Source organism: Urocampus carinirostris, chromosome 4, assembly GCF_059441175.1.
Source record: "Urocampus carinirostris isolate Australia breed hairy pipefish chromosome 4, RoL_Ucar_1.0, whole genome shotgun sequence".
In the NCBI taxonomy this organism is placed as follows: Eukaryota; Metazoa; Chordata; class Actinopteri; order Syngnathiformes; family Syngnathidae; genus Urocampus; species Urocampus carinirostris.
In genome coordinates this window covers 2,991,340-3,007,500 of record NC_142352.1, presented here as the reverse complement: position 1 = coordinate 3,007,500, position 16,161 = coordinate 2,991,340, and the positions used below count along the sequence as shown (strand labels likewise).

At 39.2% G+C, this 16,161-nt stretch overlaps 1 protein-coding gene across 2 annotated transcripts in view; it reads right to left on the bottom strand.

Moving 5' to 3' along the window:
- znf536 (zinc finger protein 536) overlaps positions 1-15,667 on the bottom strand; it is a 391,766-nt gene extending 376,099 nt beyond the window's left edge. Inside the window, exon 1 of one of the 2 annotated variants that reach the window (XM_088333467.1) lies at positions 15,564-15,667. The gene's annotated coding sequence lies outside the window, so the exon portion shown is untranslated. Of the gene's footprint in view, positions 1-14,890; positions 15,018-15,563 lie in introns of those variants that run through there. The other variant, XM_088333466.1, reaches the window with a different exon arrangement.
- Positions 15,668-16,161: the final 494 nt, after the last annotated feature.

Here is a 16,161-nt window from a genome sequence, read left to right as displayed (position 1 = left end):
TTTTGAATTCCTTTAATTAGGGTTTTAAATCAGATTTAGAGGTTCCAAGAACGTTTTCCAGATTGGGGTTTCAGGCCTTGACCATGTAGTTACCGTGCATCTATCATGTAGTTATCATGTAGTTATCATGTAGTTATCATGTAGTTACCATGAAGTTACCATGAAATTATTGGGTAAGCTTCAGTGAGCGTGCCCCGCTAGCTTGCTTTTTATGTTCTTTTCCCAAATCCTCGGGTCGAAAGGTAGGGTTTGCGGGAAAAATGTGGGGTCCGGGAAAAGTCATTTTATGATGCTTTCAAGATTGACTTTAGGTTTTAACACAGTCACAGATGGTAAGCGGTTTGTGATCAAATTTTTTGAATTATTTTAATTAGGGTTTTAAATCAGATTGGGGTTTCAGGCCTTGATCATGTAGTTACCGTGCATCTATCATGTAGTTTTCATGTAGTTACCATGCAGTTACCATGAAATTACTATGAAGTTACCATGAAATTATTGGGTAAGCTTTAGTGAGCGTGCCCCGCTAGCTTGCTTTTTTTGTTCTTTTCCCAAATTCTCGGGTCGAAAGGTAGGGTTTGCGGGAAAAATGTGGGGTCCGGGAAAAGTCGTTTTATGGTGCTTTCAAGATTGACTTTAGGTTTTAACACAGTCACAGATGGTAAGCGGTTTGTGATCAAATTTTTTTGAATGCCTTTAATTAGGGTTTTAAATGAGATTGGGGTTTCAGGCCTTAATCATGTAGTTACCGTGCATCTATCATGTAATTATCATGTAGTTATCATGTAGTTACCAGGAAATTACTGTGAAGTTACCATGAAATTATTGGGTAAACTTAGGTGAGCGTGCCCCGCTAGCTTGCTTTTTTTGTTTTTTTCCCAAATCCTCGGGTCGAAAGGTAGGGTTTGCGGAAAAAAGTGGGTTCCAGAAAAAGTCAGATGAAGGTGCTTTCAAGATTGACTTTAGGTTTTAACAGTCACAGATGGTAAGCGGTTTGTGATCAAATTTTTTGAATTATTTTAATTAGGGTTTTAAATCAGATTGGGGTTTCAGGCCTTGATCATGTAGTTACCGTGCATCTATCATGTAGTTTTCATGTAGTTACCATGCAGTTACCATGAAATTACTATGAAGTTACCATGAAATTATTGGGTAAGCTTCAGTGAGCATGCCCCGCTAGCTTGCTTTTTTTGTTTTTTCCCAAATCCTCGGGTCGAAAGGTAGGGTTTGCGGGAAAAATGTGGGGTCCGGGAAAAGTCATTTTATGGTGCTTTCAAGATTGACTTTAGGTTTTAACACAGTCACAGATGGTAAGCGGTTTGTGATCAAATGTTTTGAATTCCTTTAATTAGGGTTTTAAATCAGATTGGGGTTTCAGGCCTTGATCATGTAGTTAGCGTGCATCGATCATGTAATTATCATGTAGTTATCATGTAGTTACCATGCAGTTACCATGAAATTATTGGGTTAGCTTCAGTGAGCGTGCCCCGCTAGCTCGCCTTTTTTGTTTAGTTCCCAATACTCGGGTCGAAAGGTAGGGTTTGCAATAAATTGTGGGTTCTAAGGCAGAAAGTCAGATTAAGGTGCTTTCAAGATTCACTATACGTTTTAACAGTCAAAGATGGTAGGCGGTTTGTGATCAAGGTTTTTTTTTTAACTTTTAACTAAGGTTTCAAATCAGATTTAGAGGTTCCAGGAACGTTTTCCAGATTTCAGGCCTTGACCATGTAGTTACCGTGCAGTTACCAGGAAATTACTATGTAGTTAACATGAAATTATTGGGTAAGCTTCGATGAGCGTGCCCCGCTAGCTGGCTTTTTTTGGGTTTTTTTTCCCAATTCTCGGGTCGAAAGGTAGGGTTTGCAGAAAAATGTGGGTTCCAGGAAAAGTCAGATTATGGTCAAAATCAGATTTAAAGGTTCCAAGAACGTTTTCCAGATTGGGGTTTCAGGCCTTGACCAGCTGTAAGCTTCTGTGAGCGTGCCCCGCTAACTTGCTTTTTTGTTTTTTTTCCCCAATCCCCGGGTCGAAATGTAGGGTTTGCGGAAAAATGTGGGTTCTAAGGCCCGAAAAAAGTCAGATTATGGTGCTTTCAAGATTGACTTTAAGTTTTAACACAGTCACAGAAATCTTTTTAGTGTGTAGAAAGCTAAAATTGGTTTGCATTTTAGATTTTTTTTGTAGATCTGAAAATGTTTTAATATAATGTTGTGCAAAGAAAGGGGGCGGGGGACTGAAAGGTCTCGCAAACCCTAGTGATAGGGTCACTAAATGTGAGAGGATGTGGAAGTAAAGCGACTGAGTGGAAGAAAGAGGAGATTGGAAGGGTGTGTTTGTTTTTTTTGCAACTTTTTCCTTTTTTATTATTTTATTTTATTTCATTTTAGTGTTGTCTTGCAGTCTGTCACCCCCTTCGAGGGATATGACCGGGGTAGAGAGACAGATAGGTAGATATATATTGTGTGTTTTTCATGGATCCCCTGCAAAACATGAGAAATTATGAATAGCTAAATAATTTGGGAATAATGTTTCATTATTATTGATGAAATATAATTTAAAAAAAAACAAAAAAAACCATCTGAGGAGCCATTTGGGAGCCGAGCCAAAAGGGCCGCTTTTCTAAATAGAGCTGTCCTCTTGGGTGCTACCAGTAGGGGGAGGTGACGCCGGCTTGACAACGCTATGATGACGAGCCAACAGAGCAGGTGTGTTGGCGTCATTTTCACACACTTTTCTTTTCTTTCTTTCGTTAATTGTGCGGTCTATAGCAGTTTTTTTCAACCAGTGTGCCCTGAAACCGTGTCTAGTGTACCGCTGGAATTTGCCCAATTTTATCTTTCCAAAAAATCAGGCTATTATTCTGTATTTTTGCTATGTTCAGACAAGGAACTGTAACAGTCATCCATATCAGTAGGTGGCAGTAGATTTTATGTACTTTTTATAAACTAATTATCTGCTCATGAGGTAGCACAGTACATTTAATAACATAGCGGTTTAAGATTACGCTGTAAAAAATGAAAACATAAATAAAGCACATCATTCTTTTCCATTTTAAGTATAATTTTCTTCTTTTCATATACTAATTATCTGCTCATGAGATGAGGTAGTACAGTGAAATATTTGACATAACTTCATTTTAAAACATTTTCGACGGACGTTTTTTTATAAATAAAAATGTACCTTGGTTCAAAAAGGTTTGAAAAACACTGGTCTATAGAGCCAGACTGCCAAATTACCTGCTGATCAGTGTTCCCTCTAAGCTGCGCACGTGCAAAAGAAAATCTAGCCAGCGCGCAAAAATGAGGGCTCAAAATTACTTATTAAGAAGCGACTAAGTCAACGTTACAGTGGTTCTCCTGACGTTGTGTCCTAAATGCAGTATTTTGAAGTTGAGTCGAATTAGAATGAAGTTGAGTAAAGTCAGTAGAGTTTGTCGAGAACCGGCTTCTTCGGCTCGGCTCACTAAAAGGAACCGGCTCTTTCGGGTCCTAAACGGCTCTTCGGGTTGTTTTTGCTTCTTTACTCCCAACATGACCAAATATTAAGTAAAATGATGCACAAAATGACTAAACGGAAGTGGGGAATAGAACAAAAAAGAAAAAAATACCAAAATGAAAAAGTAGTGAAAAGCTGAGAAAAAAAAAGAAACAAAAGGAAGAGAAAAAAAGAAGGAAAAATTTAGAAAAAAGCCAGAAAAAAAGAAAAGAAAGAAATGTAGGAAAAAAGTAAATGGAGAAAAAAAAGAAAAAAGTAACAGCTCGGAAAAAAATAAACACAATGAGATTTTTTTTAAAGGATTTTTTTTTTAAAAAGTAGAAAAAAACAGAAAAAAAGAAGTTTGTGTTGCATTCAAATAATTTCCAATTCTCATTTCGATAAATAGATATCGGGCGGAGCCGTGTAAAGAAAAAGTGAATCTTGTTGCCAACATTGTACTTCCACTGAAAAATGTGATTAAGTACAGTTCTGTATCCTACAACCGACTAAATAAGCCCCCAAAAATGTCAATATTATGCGACAAAATATATCAACCTTTGCAATAGTACATGAGTCAATTCATTCAAAAGAGAAAAATCATTTTGCATTGCCGGAAACTCAGCAAAATGTAACTTGATGTCAAGTTTTGGACATGTTTGATAATGACTTAGTTGCCATACTTAGGATTGCCGTTGCTCACTGTTGTTTCAAGCGTTGCTCACCGACTTTGTGTGAACGCTCAGACCCCTGGAAAATGACAGGCACCATTGCTGCTGATGGCAAAAATTCCAAGCACTTCCCTTAAAATCTAGGCATTTTCCTGACCTTGAAAACACAAGGTTGGAATTCAAGGCTTTTCAAGGACCCTGCACCAAAACGCGCAAATGCTAAACAGTAGCGGCCTGATTGACAAGCGCTAAGCTGTTGTCTCCGGAATAGAGGCACATCAAAGTCGGCGAGGGGGGGCGGGGGTGCCGTTAGGGCCGCCAGGGGGGGGTTTGTACGGAACATGGCGGGGGCTCTTGACATCCCGAATTCCCAAATGCGAAACAACAACAACAAACGGGAGTGAAGAAAAAGATTGTCTTGAGCAAACGTTCGCTCCATCGTGCACGCTAGCATGCACGCTAACGTGCACGCTAGTTCCAAGGCCGCACGTGCGCACACTCCCACAAACACCTGCCCTGCGATAAAAAATTGAAAAAAAAGTTGGAAATGTTCATTCTTAGCCGACACAGGGGAAAAAAACCTTTCCATTTGAGAAAAAGTGATTTTTTTTCATTCAAATTCAAGACTTTTCAAGACCTTTTCAAGACCACATCCAATGACATTGAAGACCAATCGGGCTAGCGGCTATTCTGCACCCAGTTCTACTTAAATCACTCAACCACAACAGGTTCAACTTGAACTTTCCTACCCTGAAGTTACTCAGAGGATGACAGTATCTTGGAAACTGACTCGGCGTAACGGTGCATTTGGGAAAACGCGGAAATCTGGATTTTTTGACCGTACCACTGCAGTTAGCGGTCGGGTATCGATAAAGTCGGAGAAATCGTTTTCGACATAATGTTTCATGCTTTTATGACTGGTGTTGTGAAAGGATAGTGGGATGTGTGGACGCGTTCTAAGGGATGGGCAGGGCACCTGTATGATGCGGCAGGGGTAAACCAGTGAAAGGTGTCGGGCCCTGCTGTTGAACAAAAGAGTGTGTTGTGACATGGCCGCGTTCCCGTGTCCCGTTTCATCTGGAGGGACGAAAGCATGACCATTTTAGGTGCCGAGGTGCCTAACTTGTTTGGGTCTTTGGGCATTTGGGTTGGCCATGGTCAGCCCAAAATGTCATGTGTGTTTTTTGCTTTTTTTTCCCTTTTTTCTTTTCTTTTCTGATTTACCGGATTGCAAGAATCTGAGTTTGGTCCACATCAGTGAATTACAGTTATGTAATAAGTGTGATGATATGCTATCATTCTGTTTTTCGCTTTTTTTGTTTGGCGGGCCGTATGAAAAATGAATCAAATGTAAATGGTCTGCATTTCTACAGGGCTTTTCAAGTCAATAAAGACCCCCCAAAGCGCTTTACAATGTGCTTCACACTTTTCCCTTTTACACACTAACTAACTGATAGCAGCATTAGCCATGCAAGGCAACTACCTTCTATCAGTGTCTTGCCCAAGGACACTTTGGCATATAACTCAGGAGTCGAACCTTAGACCTCTTGATCCCAAGACGAGCGCTTTACCTCCTGAGCCAATGCCACCCCAAATAAGATCGATTCTGAACCTTTCAAAACTATCTGTTTTACTGCAGATGACATTTTGTCACCATCATGGAGATATTATACAGAAAACTAAAATGTGGTGTCAAAATGTTTTTTTACCTTTCCTGTTAGCATGTGGAAAGTCCAACTTTGTTGGCGAAAGAAAGCATCTTCTCTGCTTTCAATGGGTCAGGAGCTTTTTTGCGATAATATTGAGGTGCGGGCAGACGGAGGCAAAAAGGGGGCGGGGTGACTGCTTAACCAAACCCTGTCCAGAGTCTGGCCCAGGGGGGTCTGATCAAATTTTTACTGGCGACCTCTGAAAAAAGAAATAATAATATGTGGCCTTCCAGTAATGTTGACCACAGTATTAAATACATTTGTAAAAATAAAGAAATTACCAAAAAGGATATGTGAATGTGAGGGCTGCCACTTTCAGGACAAGTAGAAATCCAAAACCACTGTGTCTGCCTAATTTTCCAAGACACTGTGGCTGTTTTTAAAGAATATACTATCAAGAGGCACTGCAAGACAAAATATAATGACTACAAAAGGTTGACTTGAAGTAAACACTGTGAAAAGGTAAAGCAACAGGAAGCTGCTTTAACGGCACAGCAGCGCTTTTTCACGATACTAGGCTGAAAAGTTGGCCCTCTCACATTATCATCTTACCAAATCTGTCCCGCTTTCTGAAAAGTTTACACACCCCTGGCTAAGCCAATCAGAATGCAGATCACAACGTACAATAAAAAACTATTAAGTAGCGAAACTGGGAAAAGTAATCTGCAATACAGCAAGGGATTACAGTCGTTCAGATCTTGCCCTCCCTCCACTTCCATAAATATTCCAGAATGTTTTTAGAAAACAAATTCAAAATTCTCCAAAACATTCCCGGCATTCTCTCGCAGTGTTTTATCATAATACAGGCATCCGATTTGATGAATAACCCCACTCCTCATGAAACCTTGTCCCCCCCAGCCCCAAATATCCCAACCACTCACTTTCAATAGAATGTCAAGCTTGTTTTTTGAACAGTTTTTCTCTCCGAATCAGTCATTGACCACCCCCCACCCTTTACTTTTGCACCAGCCCCCAAAACATAAAACTAATCTAATCCCAGTGCTTCACTTTTTTGTCAGGAATCAACTTTAATGAACGCCCCCCTGAAAAAAACGGTCCCCCCGGCCTTAAATATCCGACTCCATCTCAATAGTCATCGACCCCAAGCGGACCCCTGAACTTCAACCCCCAACCCTCTGAACCTCTGCTTTTGCCCCAGTCCACCACCGAACCCCCCAAACATGAAAAAAAATGTTTTCATCCCCACTCACTGCCTCATTTTTTAGTCAGGCGTCCACTTTGATGGGTCCCGTTCAAAGCCACATCACCCAAAATGAAATGGCACACAGGATGGGGGACGTTCGATCCCATATTTTTCAGATTAATACAAAAAAAAAAATCAACTATTGAGTTCTCATCAAGGACCGGAACAGGATCAGGACCCAAACGTGTGACGTTACTCACACTTTTATTTGACGGGAAATGGGGAGTCGTTTTCATGATGAAGCAAACCAATAGCAGAGCAGCATTTTCAATGACCAATAGCAGACAGGCATTTGGTGTAAATGCCGCAAAAAGGCTTGAAAAAACGATGTGAAGTGAAAACGTTTTAAGGTGGGGTTGCCTTATCCCGGGGTTTCACTGTATCGCAGGGTTTTACAACCTTTTTTTTTGGTAAAAAAAAAAAAAAATCCTGAGGCACACCCGCTATTGAAAATGTTTAGAAATGATTTCCAGGCCCCGGTTTCATGAATTGTCTTCCAACTTAAATTGAAATGCAACCTAAATCTGTCATGAACCAGAACAGGATCAGGACCCAAATGCGTGACGTTACTCTCACTTTTATTTTACGGGGAATGGGGAGTCAGGCACATTAGGCAGCAGTCTGGCGTGAAATGAAAGGAAGCCAGAGGCCGACGAGATCGATACCAATTGCCCGAGTTGATATCGGACAGATGGGGTGGATACCGGACAGGACGGGACAGACAGGATAAATAATGAAACAGGATAAAATAAACAGGACAAACTAAATGGGAACGAAAACTGGAGAAAATACTAAACAGGACGAAAATAGACGGAACGAAAACTGGAAACCAATGTTAACCAGGGCAAAATAAAACGGGAACAATACCGGACAAGAAATACCAACAGAAACAGGACCGAAACCCACGTCTTGCGGAGCAGAAGTTCGTTGACGGACTGACAAAAGGACAGTGACAGTACTGGTTTTTAATAGCAGGGAAGCCAATCTGTCAACGAGCAGAAACTGGTGCCACACGCATACCTGTCAACCTCCATGGCTCCATGCCCGTACAAACTGTCGTATTTTCCCGTATAAAATACAAAATAATCGTACACCATATGTTTCTTTTTTTTTCTGAATGATGCATGATGGGAAATCCCCAGGCAGCAGACGCATGCGATTGACAAAATTGCATTTTTCGTACAGATTTTCTTGTACGTCGAACACGTCTCAAAATGCATTATAAACGTACTTTGTACGGCAAAAAACGTACAGGTTGACAGGTATGCACACGGGCGGGGCCAAATGGGCGCCACGGCAACCGTGACACATCAAAACACACTGCATACTGATACAGCTCATACATAGTATTACTTTTCCTCTGTAAAATGACTATTTTAAAAGAAATACCTACAAGGTTTCCCTAATATTTCCCTAATATTGATCATATTGATACTAATACCTAGTATCAATACTCGCAATCCTCGAATCTTAGTGTGTGTAAAGACAATATCTACAGCAATATAAATTCATAGTTTTTTTGTTGTCCCAAAGTTATGTTCTTCTTTAAGGGATGGTTGCAATCACTTGTAATGAGACTGAGGAATTGGTCATTATTATTCATATATTTTCCAGACAAATCCACGTATATGCAAACAACCCCTCGCCCTCAAACTCAATCAACACCGTCGGGAAGGTGACGACCAAAAAGAGAAAAAGAAATCATAATAATCCCAGATTCATTCCAAATTAACTTCAAAAAGAGCCCCATTGGATGCAGCATTACAATTCCCAAAAAGATATAGCACACACCCAAAAAACAATACGGTAGTTGCAAAAGTTAGCGCCCCCTAGTGTATTTTCAGTTTTTTTTTTTGCATAGTTTGGCCGGGTTTGTGACTTATACTCCGGTGAAATGATTAACACATTTAGGGCAGCAACTCCCGATTTTAAATCGGTCGATTATTTTATCGATTAATCGGATTTATTAAAGACGTGTTTATTTTCATTCTCTTTATTCAAATATTGAAGTTTTGGAGGGATAGAATGGTGCACAAAAAATGATGCGCCATGATAAAAACAGTAAAAAAATAAACAATATGAAAATTATGTTTTATTAAAAATAATTATCCCGTAGTGTGGAGTGTCTTTAGTATTATTGTTTTAATTTACTTTATCGACTTATTTTCTGATTTTATTGTTTGTACTTTTGCAGCACTTCCTGTTCCGTTGAAAATTGCTTTCATTTGTTTGTATTTTGATGCAATGTTCAATTAAAAAATATCTTAAAAATTTAAGATAACGTTTTTATAAAAAACAGTCCTGGCACCCTCTGCAGGACTAAAGTGTTACTGCAGCTCTCGGTGTCACAACGTAACTTGTGCGCTTTTTTTTTTTTTGACTTAACGTAGTTCGTGGCTCATAAATCGTGTGATACAACAAATCGATAATCACATTAGTTGCCAACGCTTTTAATAATCGATTTTAATCGATTCCACTGATTAATTGTTACCGCCCTAAACACATTACACCATTGCGTTTTATTTTTTTCTTAACGGTACGGTATATCACTTCACATGTTATCTCCATACTCAACCGCAAGGGGGCGCCCCAGCCCTGTGTTGATCATTTCAACCTTTTTTGGCAGCGGAAAGAGGAAGCGAAGCGGCTTATCGTCTTCCTCGTGAGTTGCAGGAGTTGTTTACCGGTAAAAATGACACCGAGGTTGAATATTTCATTTTATTTTGTGATTTGGATTGAAGGAGATAGTTTGGGAAGCATGTTATTTTTACTAGAGTTATCGGAATAACTTACAATATTCCAGCGTGTCTAAGAAATGCATGTACGTGTACCGTACCATACCGTGTACTCTATTTTATTTTAATTTTAAAACACGTTTCAAGATGACATCTACGTTTTTGCTGTTATTTCAAGTCTATTTCCCCCCAAAATGTGACTCCAAGTGTGACTTAAACATGTTATTCCCGCTTAGATATGCTCTTTTTGGGGTAGTGCGATTTACACTCCAGTAAAAATTATAGTCAGGAAAATACGGTAGGTCTTCTACCCCCAGGGACCCCCCCAAAAAAAAAATACATATAATATTCCCAATCGTTCATTGCCTCACTTTTGGTCAGACATTAAATATGATAGCCGCATGAAATCTCCCACAAACATAACGGGCAAGAAAGGTGCAACTTCCCCAGTTTAAAAAGAAACATTTCCAGATGCCCAACATAAGACTTTTGCAAAAAAATCACAATAAAATGGTAAAATTATGCAAAAAAATGATATGGACTGTGGCAATTTCGTAGGTTATTGTTTTATTCTGTGTAGTTTACAAATAGTGGCAAATTTTGATAGAATAACATTGATTTTTTTTTTTATATATATTTTTTAAATCTTGACATATTTACAAAAATGCATATTTATATTTAAAAAAATGATAACATTTGTTTTGGGTCCTAAACAAATAAAAGGAAAAGAAACTGACAAGAGAATATTTTTTCCTTTTTTGCATTTATAAATGTTCAGAAAAAAATAGAAAAAAATGATGCAAATTTGAGTTAAAACATGTATTTCCATTTTTTGTTATTTCTTTCATGTTTTCAAAAATGCAAAATTAAAAAAAAATGTCAAAAACTGACAGTTTTTTTTTTTTACTTTATTTTATGTAATGTCAGAAAATGTGAAAAATGATGAATATTTTATTTCTTTTTTTTTCTTTTTTTTTGTTCTTGGACTAATGAAAAGTTGAGTAAAGTTAGGAAATGACAAAATATTGAGGTCATATTTTTTTAAATCACCCCAAAAAATGTAGATAAAGCATTCGCACTTTGTCATGTTTCCAGTTATTTGCATATAACACATATTTTCAAAAATCCCCCCAAAAAATATGAATTAGAAATGAATCAATCCTCATTTTTTGTCATGTTTTTATTTTTGCATGTATTAAAAAAGACATGCATTTATTTTTTGGGGGATTATTTAATTATTATTATTAATTATTTTAATACTACATTTTTATGAAATGTTTAAGAAAATATGAAAAAAATGATGTGGTCATAAAAACGCCTGTCACTGTTTTTGTCATTGTATCTGATTCTCTGCATTTAATAAATATTTACAAAAATGCAAAAAAAAAAAAAAAAAAAAAAAAGAACAAATAACCATAAAAAGAAAATATATGTTCATTGTTGGTAATTGTTTTTCTTGTATTTGCATTTTTATGGAATGCTCAGAAAAAAAGGCAACACATTTAAGATCAAAAGTTACATTTCTAGGTATTTTTGCTACATTTGTGGCATCTTTTCTTATTTTTGTCATTGAATTCACTTGCAACAATGCTGAATAATTCAAAAATATAGACGAAAGAACCAAAAATCAGGAGCTGTATTATTCACAGGACAGCAATAACAACATAAATATATATTATGTGTGAAATAACATAAATATCATCTGCAAATGTATATATATATGACGTAATATAAAAAACACAATGTGATATATGACTCACAACACGTGGTAAGCCTTCTCCCCTGGCTTTAATCTCTTTGATCTCCGGCAATAAAAACTCATATTGAGATATGATATAATGAAATGGTGTGTTTAACTGCTGTTAAAAATGTCGAAAAAATTGTTAAAACGTCATATTGTCAGATATAACAAAATTGTGAATATGCTTAATTGCTGTTAAGATTGTCGAGAAAAATTGTTCAAACCTCACATTGTTTATTTGCCGTTATGAGTGTCAATAAAATTGTTCAAACCAAAATTATGTGTGAAATAACATAAATATCATCTGCAAATGTATATATATATATATAGATGATGTAATATAAAAAACACAATGTGAAATATGACTCAGAACACGTGGTAAGCTTTCTCTCCTGGCTTTGATCTCCGGCAAAACTATCATCAAATGCGACAGAAACAAAATGAAAAAAAGGTTCTTGCCGTTCCATGTATTCCGTTACTCCCCAAGCCTGCACAAAATGTAGTCATTTTATTCATATTTAGCTTATTTTGTCTATTATTAGCATATTTGGTATTGGAGTCATCCAAAAGTAATTGAAAGTAATCCAGTTAAAGTAACCCTACCTAACCATATGAAATAACAAAAAAAATCAGGAACGGTGTTATTCACAGGACAGCCATAACAATATAAATATATATTATGTGTGAAGTAACATAAATAGCATCTGCAAATGTATATATATATATATATGATGTAATATAAAAACCCAATGTGATATCATGCAAAGCAACGCAAGGACTCGAAACTGCACGCCGCTTAATCCCCATCTGCAAAAAAATGCTCCATCGTGCATTCTTAACACAGGCATCCCATTTTGTCCCCCCCCCCCCCTTTTCCATGCCATTCACACACACTCACAAATCACCGCCCCCCCATATCACGCCACCACGCGCGCGCGTTCCCAAAGACACACTCAAAGACGCACGCTCGGGAGTGACACATGGATACTGTTAGGAGACGTGACGACATCATCGTCTTCATCCTCGTCCTCACCTTCATTCATGTCACACGCACTTGTTAAACACGCACGGCGTAACGCGCGCGCGCACACTGGAAGAAGAAGACCCCCCCTCTCGCCCCTCCGCTTTCACGCGCGAGGTTTATTTTCCTCGGCGGAATACGAAGCGCACGGGCGTGTGTGATTTTTGGATTATTTCAGATCGCAATTTGATAGATATAAAAAAAAATAATTCCCTCGTTGAACTCCCATTTTTGAAAATGAAGACGAAATAATGTCCGATGGAGTGTGTGTCATTAATGTCAGAACCCAAAGAACAACAATTCTCAATTGTGTGTGAATATTTCAAAAAAATGATTAAGAAATAGGTTTGATTCTGGGGAATTAGTGACAAAAGTCAGCATAAATAGAATAAATAATAAAACCCCAAAAATATGCACCGATGACGCAGGACTGTCTTGGAAAATAGGAATCGTGTGATTGTGATTAAGGTCTACATGCAAATAAACGTGACTTGATTTAAAGTTGTTGATTTTCTGGCATAAAAATAAAAAACTGAAATCTTGCATGGTTGATTTTTGCTAATAATGACAAAAAGGCAAATTTGCTTTCTCAAAATACTGGAATATCTTATACAAGGAGAGTGTAATCCATCATCAGAAATACTAAAACAATAAAATACTTTCAGTTCTTTATTTAAACCATTACAGAAAACACACACATTTATTACAATATTTTTGACAAATATGACTCAAAATAAAAACCAAGAAATAAAGAAAAAATATATGTATGCAAATCTCATCACAACTATTTTCTCTTATTTAAAATTGTTTGTGATTAATTCAATCATTTAAATAAAGTTTTAGTTTGAAGAAATATTTGAAAAACAAACAAATCTGTATCAGGTATTTATTTATGTATTCATAAGTACAATCATGAAAGTATGACTATTTTTTCTTTTAAATCTGATTTATATTTTGTAATGTTTATCTTGGTGTGTGTCATATAATATCCATGTTCACTAAAATGCCATCAATAAATAATATTATCATTATAATTGATTTTCTTTTTATAGAATTATTATTTAGTGTGTGTGTATCGTTTTTGACATGTGTCCGGAAAGTGTAACTCGTCTTAAAACACAACAACATATGTGATAAAAATTATATTATATTCTTTTCTAAATTCTAAAGCATTAAACAAGAACAATTTTATTATGCAGCGGTCATAAATTACTTGCGTTGATAATACTATTTACATTACTCCGTCCTAGAAAAATCACAAAAAGTGTGTGTACATTTCGAGTGTGTGTGTTCTGTGTTCAAGTTAAAGAAAAAACAAAAAAATGAACTAGGCTCTAAATCATTTACGTTGGTATTACTATGGTATTACTATTATTCATATCAAATAAGGTTTAGGGATATTTATAATATCACAAAATTGTGCGCACAATTCTTCTCTATACGATGACCTCGGGACTTGCAGGTCAAACTAGCACATAACCAAGGGCCAGAGTGGCGTGTTAACGCCACGGGGAGGTCGTGGGGGTGCATAGGGTCGCTTTCTGTGCGGGGGAATGAAGGGGGGGGGGGGGGTACTTTAACACTGACGAGCATGTAAGCAGGATGTGACTCTTGGAGTGTTAATTAAAGCCCCCCCCCCCTTATTTGACGATTAAATTATTGGGGGGAGGTATAGTTGAGGGATGGAGGGAGGCAATGAGGGGGGGGTCGCAAAAATGACGGTCTCACGAATTGGTGAGTGACAGGTTGATTTAGAGCCTCGCATCCTTGTTGCAAAGCGGGGGTGGGGGGGGGGGGTAATGAGTGGGTGGGTGACGATAAATATGAAGGGGAGGGGGGTATATTTAGGCCGGACAACAAATCAATTGAAGTCGAATTTGACCCCCCAAAAAAACTGGCAACGGCGATGGCCCCGGTTCTTCTCCCACGCGCGAAATATAACACAACATGGCCGCTCAACTTTATGACCCCACCTACCCCTAAACAGGTAGCAGGTTGAAGTCACGTGACCCGCGTGAAAAATGCGCGCACCCGAGCGTCAAAAGTCCCAAGAAAGTGACCACGATAAAAAAAAAAAAAACGGGACTTCGGCGCGCGCGTCACGGACAACTTCTGCGACCCACGGAGATCGGACGGACGATCCACTTTACCCCCGAGACTGCAACCCCATTCAAACTCGTGTTTTCCCCCCACGTAACTTTTTATCCCCGACGCCACGAAACTCAAGTTCGAGTCCGCCACGGAAGGACAGTTCGCGTTTAATCCGCGTGGAAGGGAAAAAACACGCTGACTTCTTTTGATTTCAATACAAATAAAAACTTAAAATCTGCGCGCTTACCTTTCTTTCGGGAATGAGGGGATTCCTGCCGTGTACGCGCGACCGGAGGGGGGTAAAAAAGTGCGCGTGGGACCTGTTAGAGAGATTCCACGCTCCGTGCGCGCATCCCGATTTGACGTGGGAATCTTGTCCTTGTGAAGACCCCCCACCCGCAACAAATTTCTCTCCCTCTCTCTCTCTCGCGCTTTGCGTCCCTCCCTCACTCTCTCTCTCTCTTGCGCGTGCGCTCTCTCTCTCTCTGCGCGCTCCGCGTGTCCCGTGCGTGGATAGAACCTCCGTGTCCGTTTCGCACACCGGTGTGGACGAAAGAAGAGCTAGCGGGATATAAAATCACTTTTTACGCGTGTTATCACCTTCAATACTTTTCATTTTTTGTATTTTTAATCATAAGGGGGGCGTGGGGTGCTAATTTCCACGCACACGTTCTCTCGCGTTTCCCTTTCGCGAGACTTAAATTATTTCACCCAAAAATAAAAACACGATTTTGCGTGTTTTCGCCTTCCATACTTCTCTTTTTCGTCTTTTTCATAAAGGGGGGAGAGCAAGGGGGGTTAATTCCAGATTTCCACGCGTTAAACGCGCGCGTTTTGCTTCCGCTCTGCACCCACGAGACTCTTCAATATTTTTGTATTCAAAAATAAAAACCACGAAGCAAAAAAGTGCAATTCCTCACCTTGAGCGCACCAGAAGAAAAAGAGTCGCGCGCGTGTACGCGTGCGTGGGGTTTCTCCGCGCGTTAAACAAGCGCTCCGGGTTGCTGACACGCGTGCGTGCGCGCCCCTGTCACCTTGTGGCGTATTTCATGTCAATAACCCGCCCGCTGGTGTTGCGCGTGCACGCAAACGCGCACGCTCCACCCTTCTGACGTCCCCAACCCCCCTCACGCATTCATCATCATAATCGTTATTGTTTCTTCCCCCCCCCCGAAAAACACTTTTGGAAGTCAGAGCAGCCCGCGCGCACGCGCGCCCAGCTGAATAATGCAATGATGTGGGCGTGCACGCGCCGGGCCCGGAATGAAAGGATGAGTGGAAGGATGAATGGGAGGATGAATGGGGGTCTTTGTGGACGGATGATATCATGATGATGATGATGGTGCTGGTGAACGCCTAATGACGACCACTCACTGACACCCCCCTCACCCCCCCCCCACACACACACAACAACATCATTTTTCATAATAGCGACCCCCCCTCCTCCCCCTTCCCCCCGTGCGCGTGGACGCCCGTGTTCACGCGGCCGCGCGCACCGAGAGTCAAAATGTCGATCGG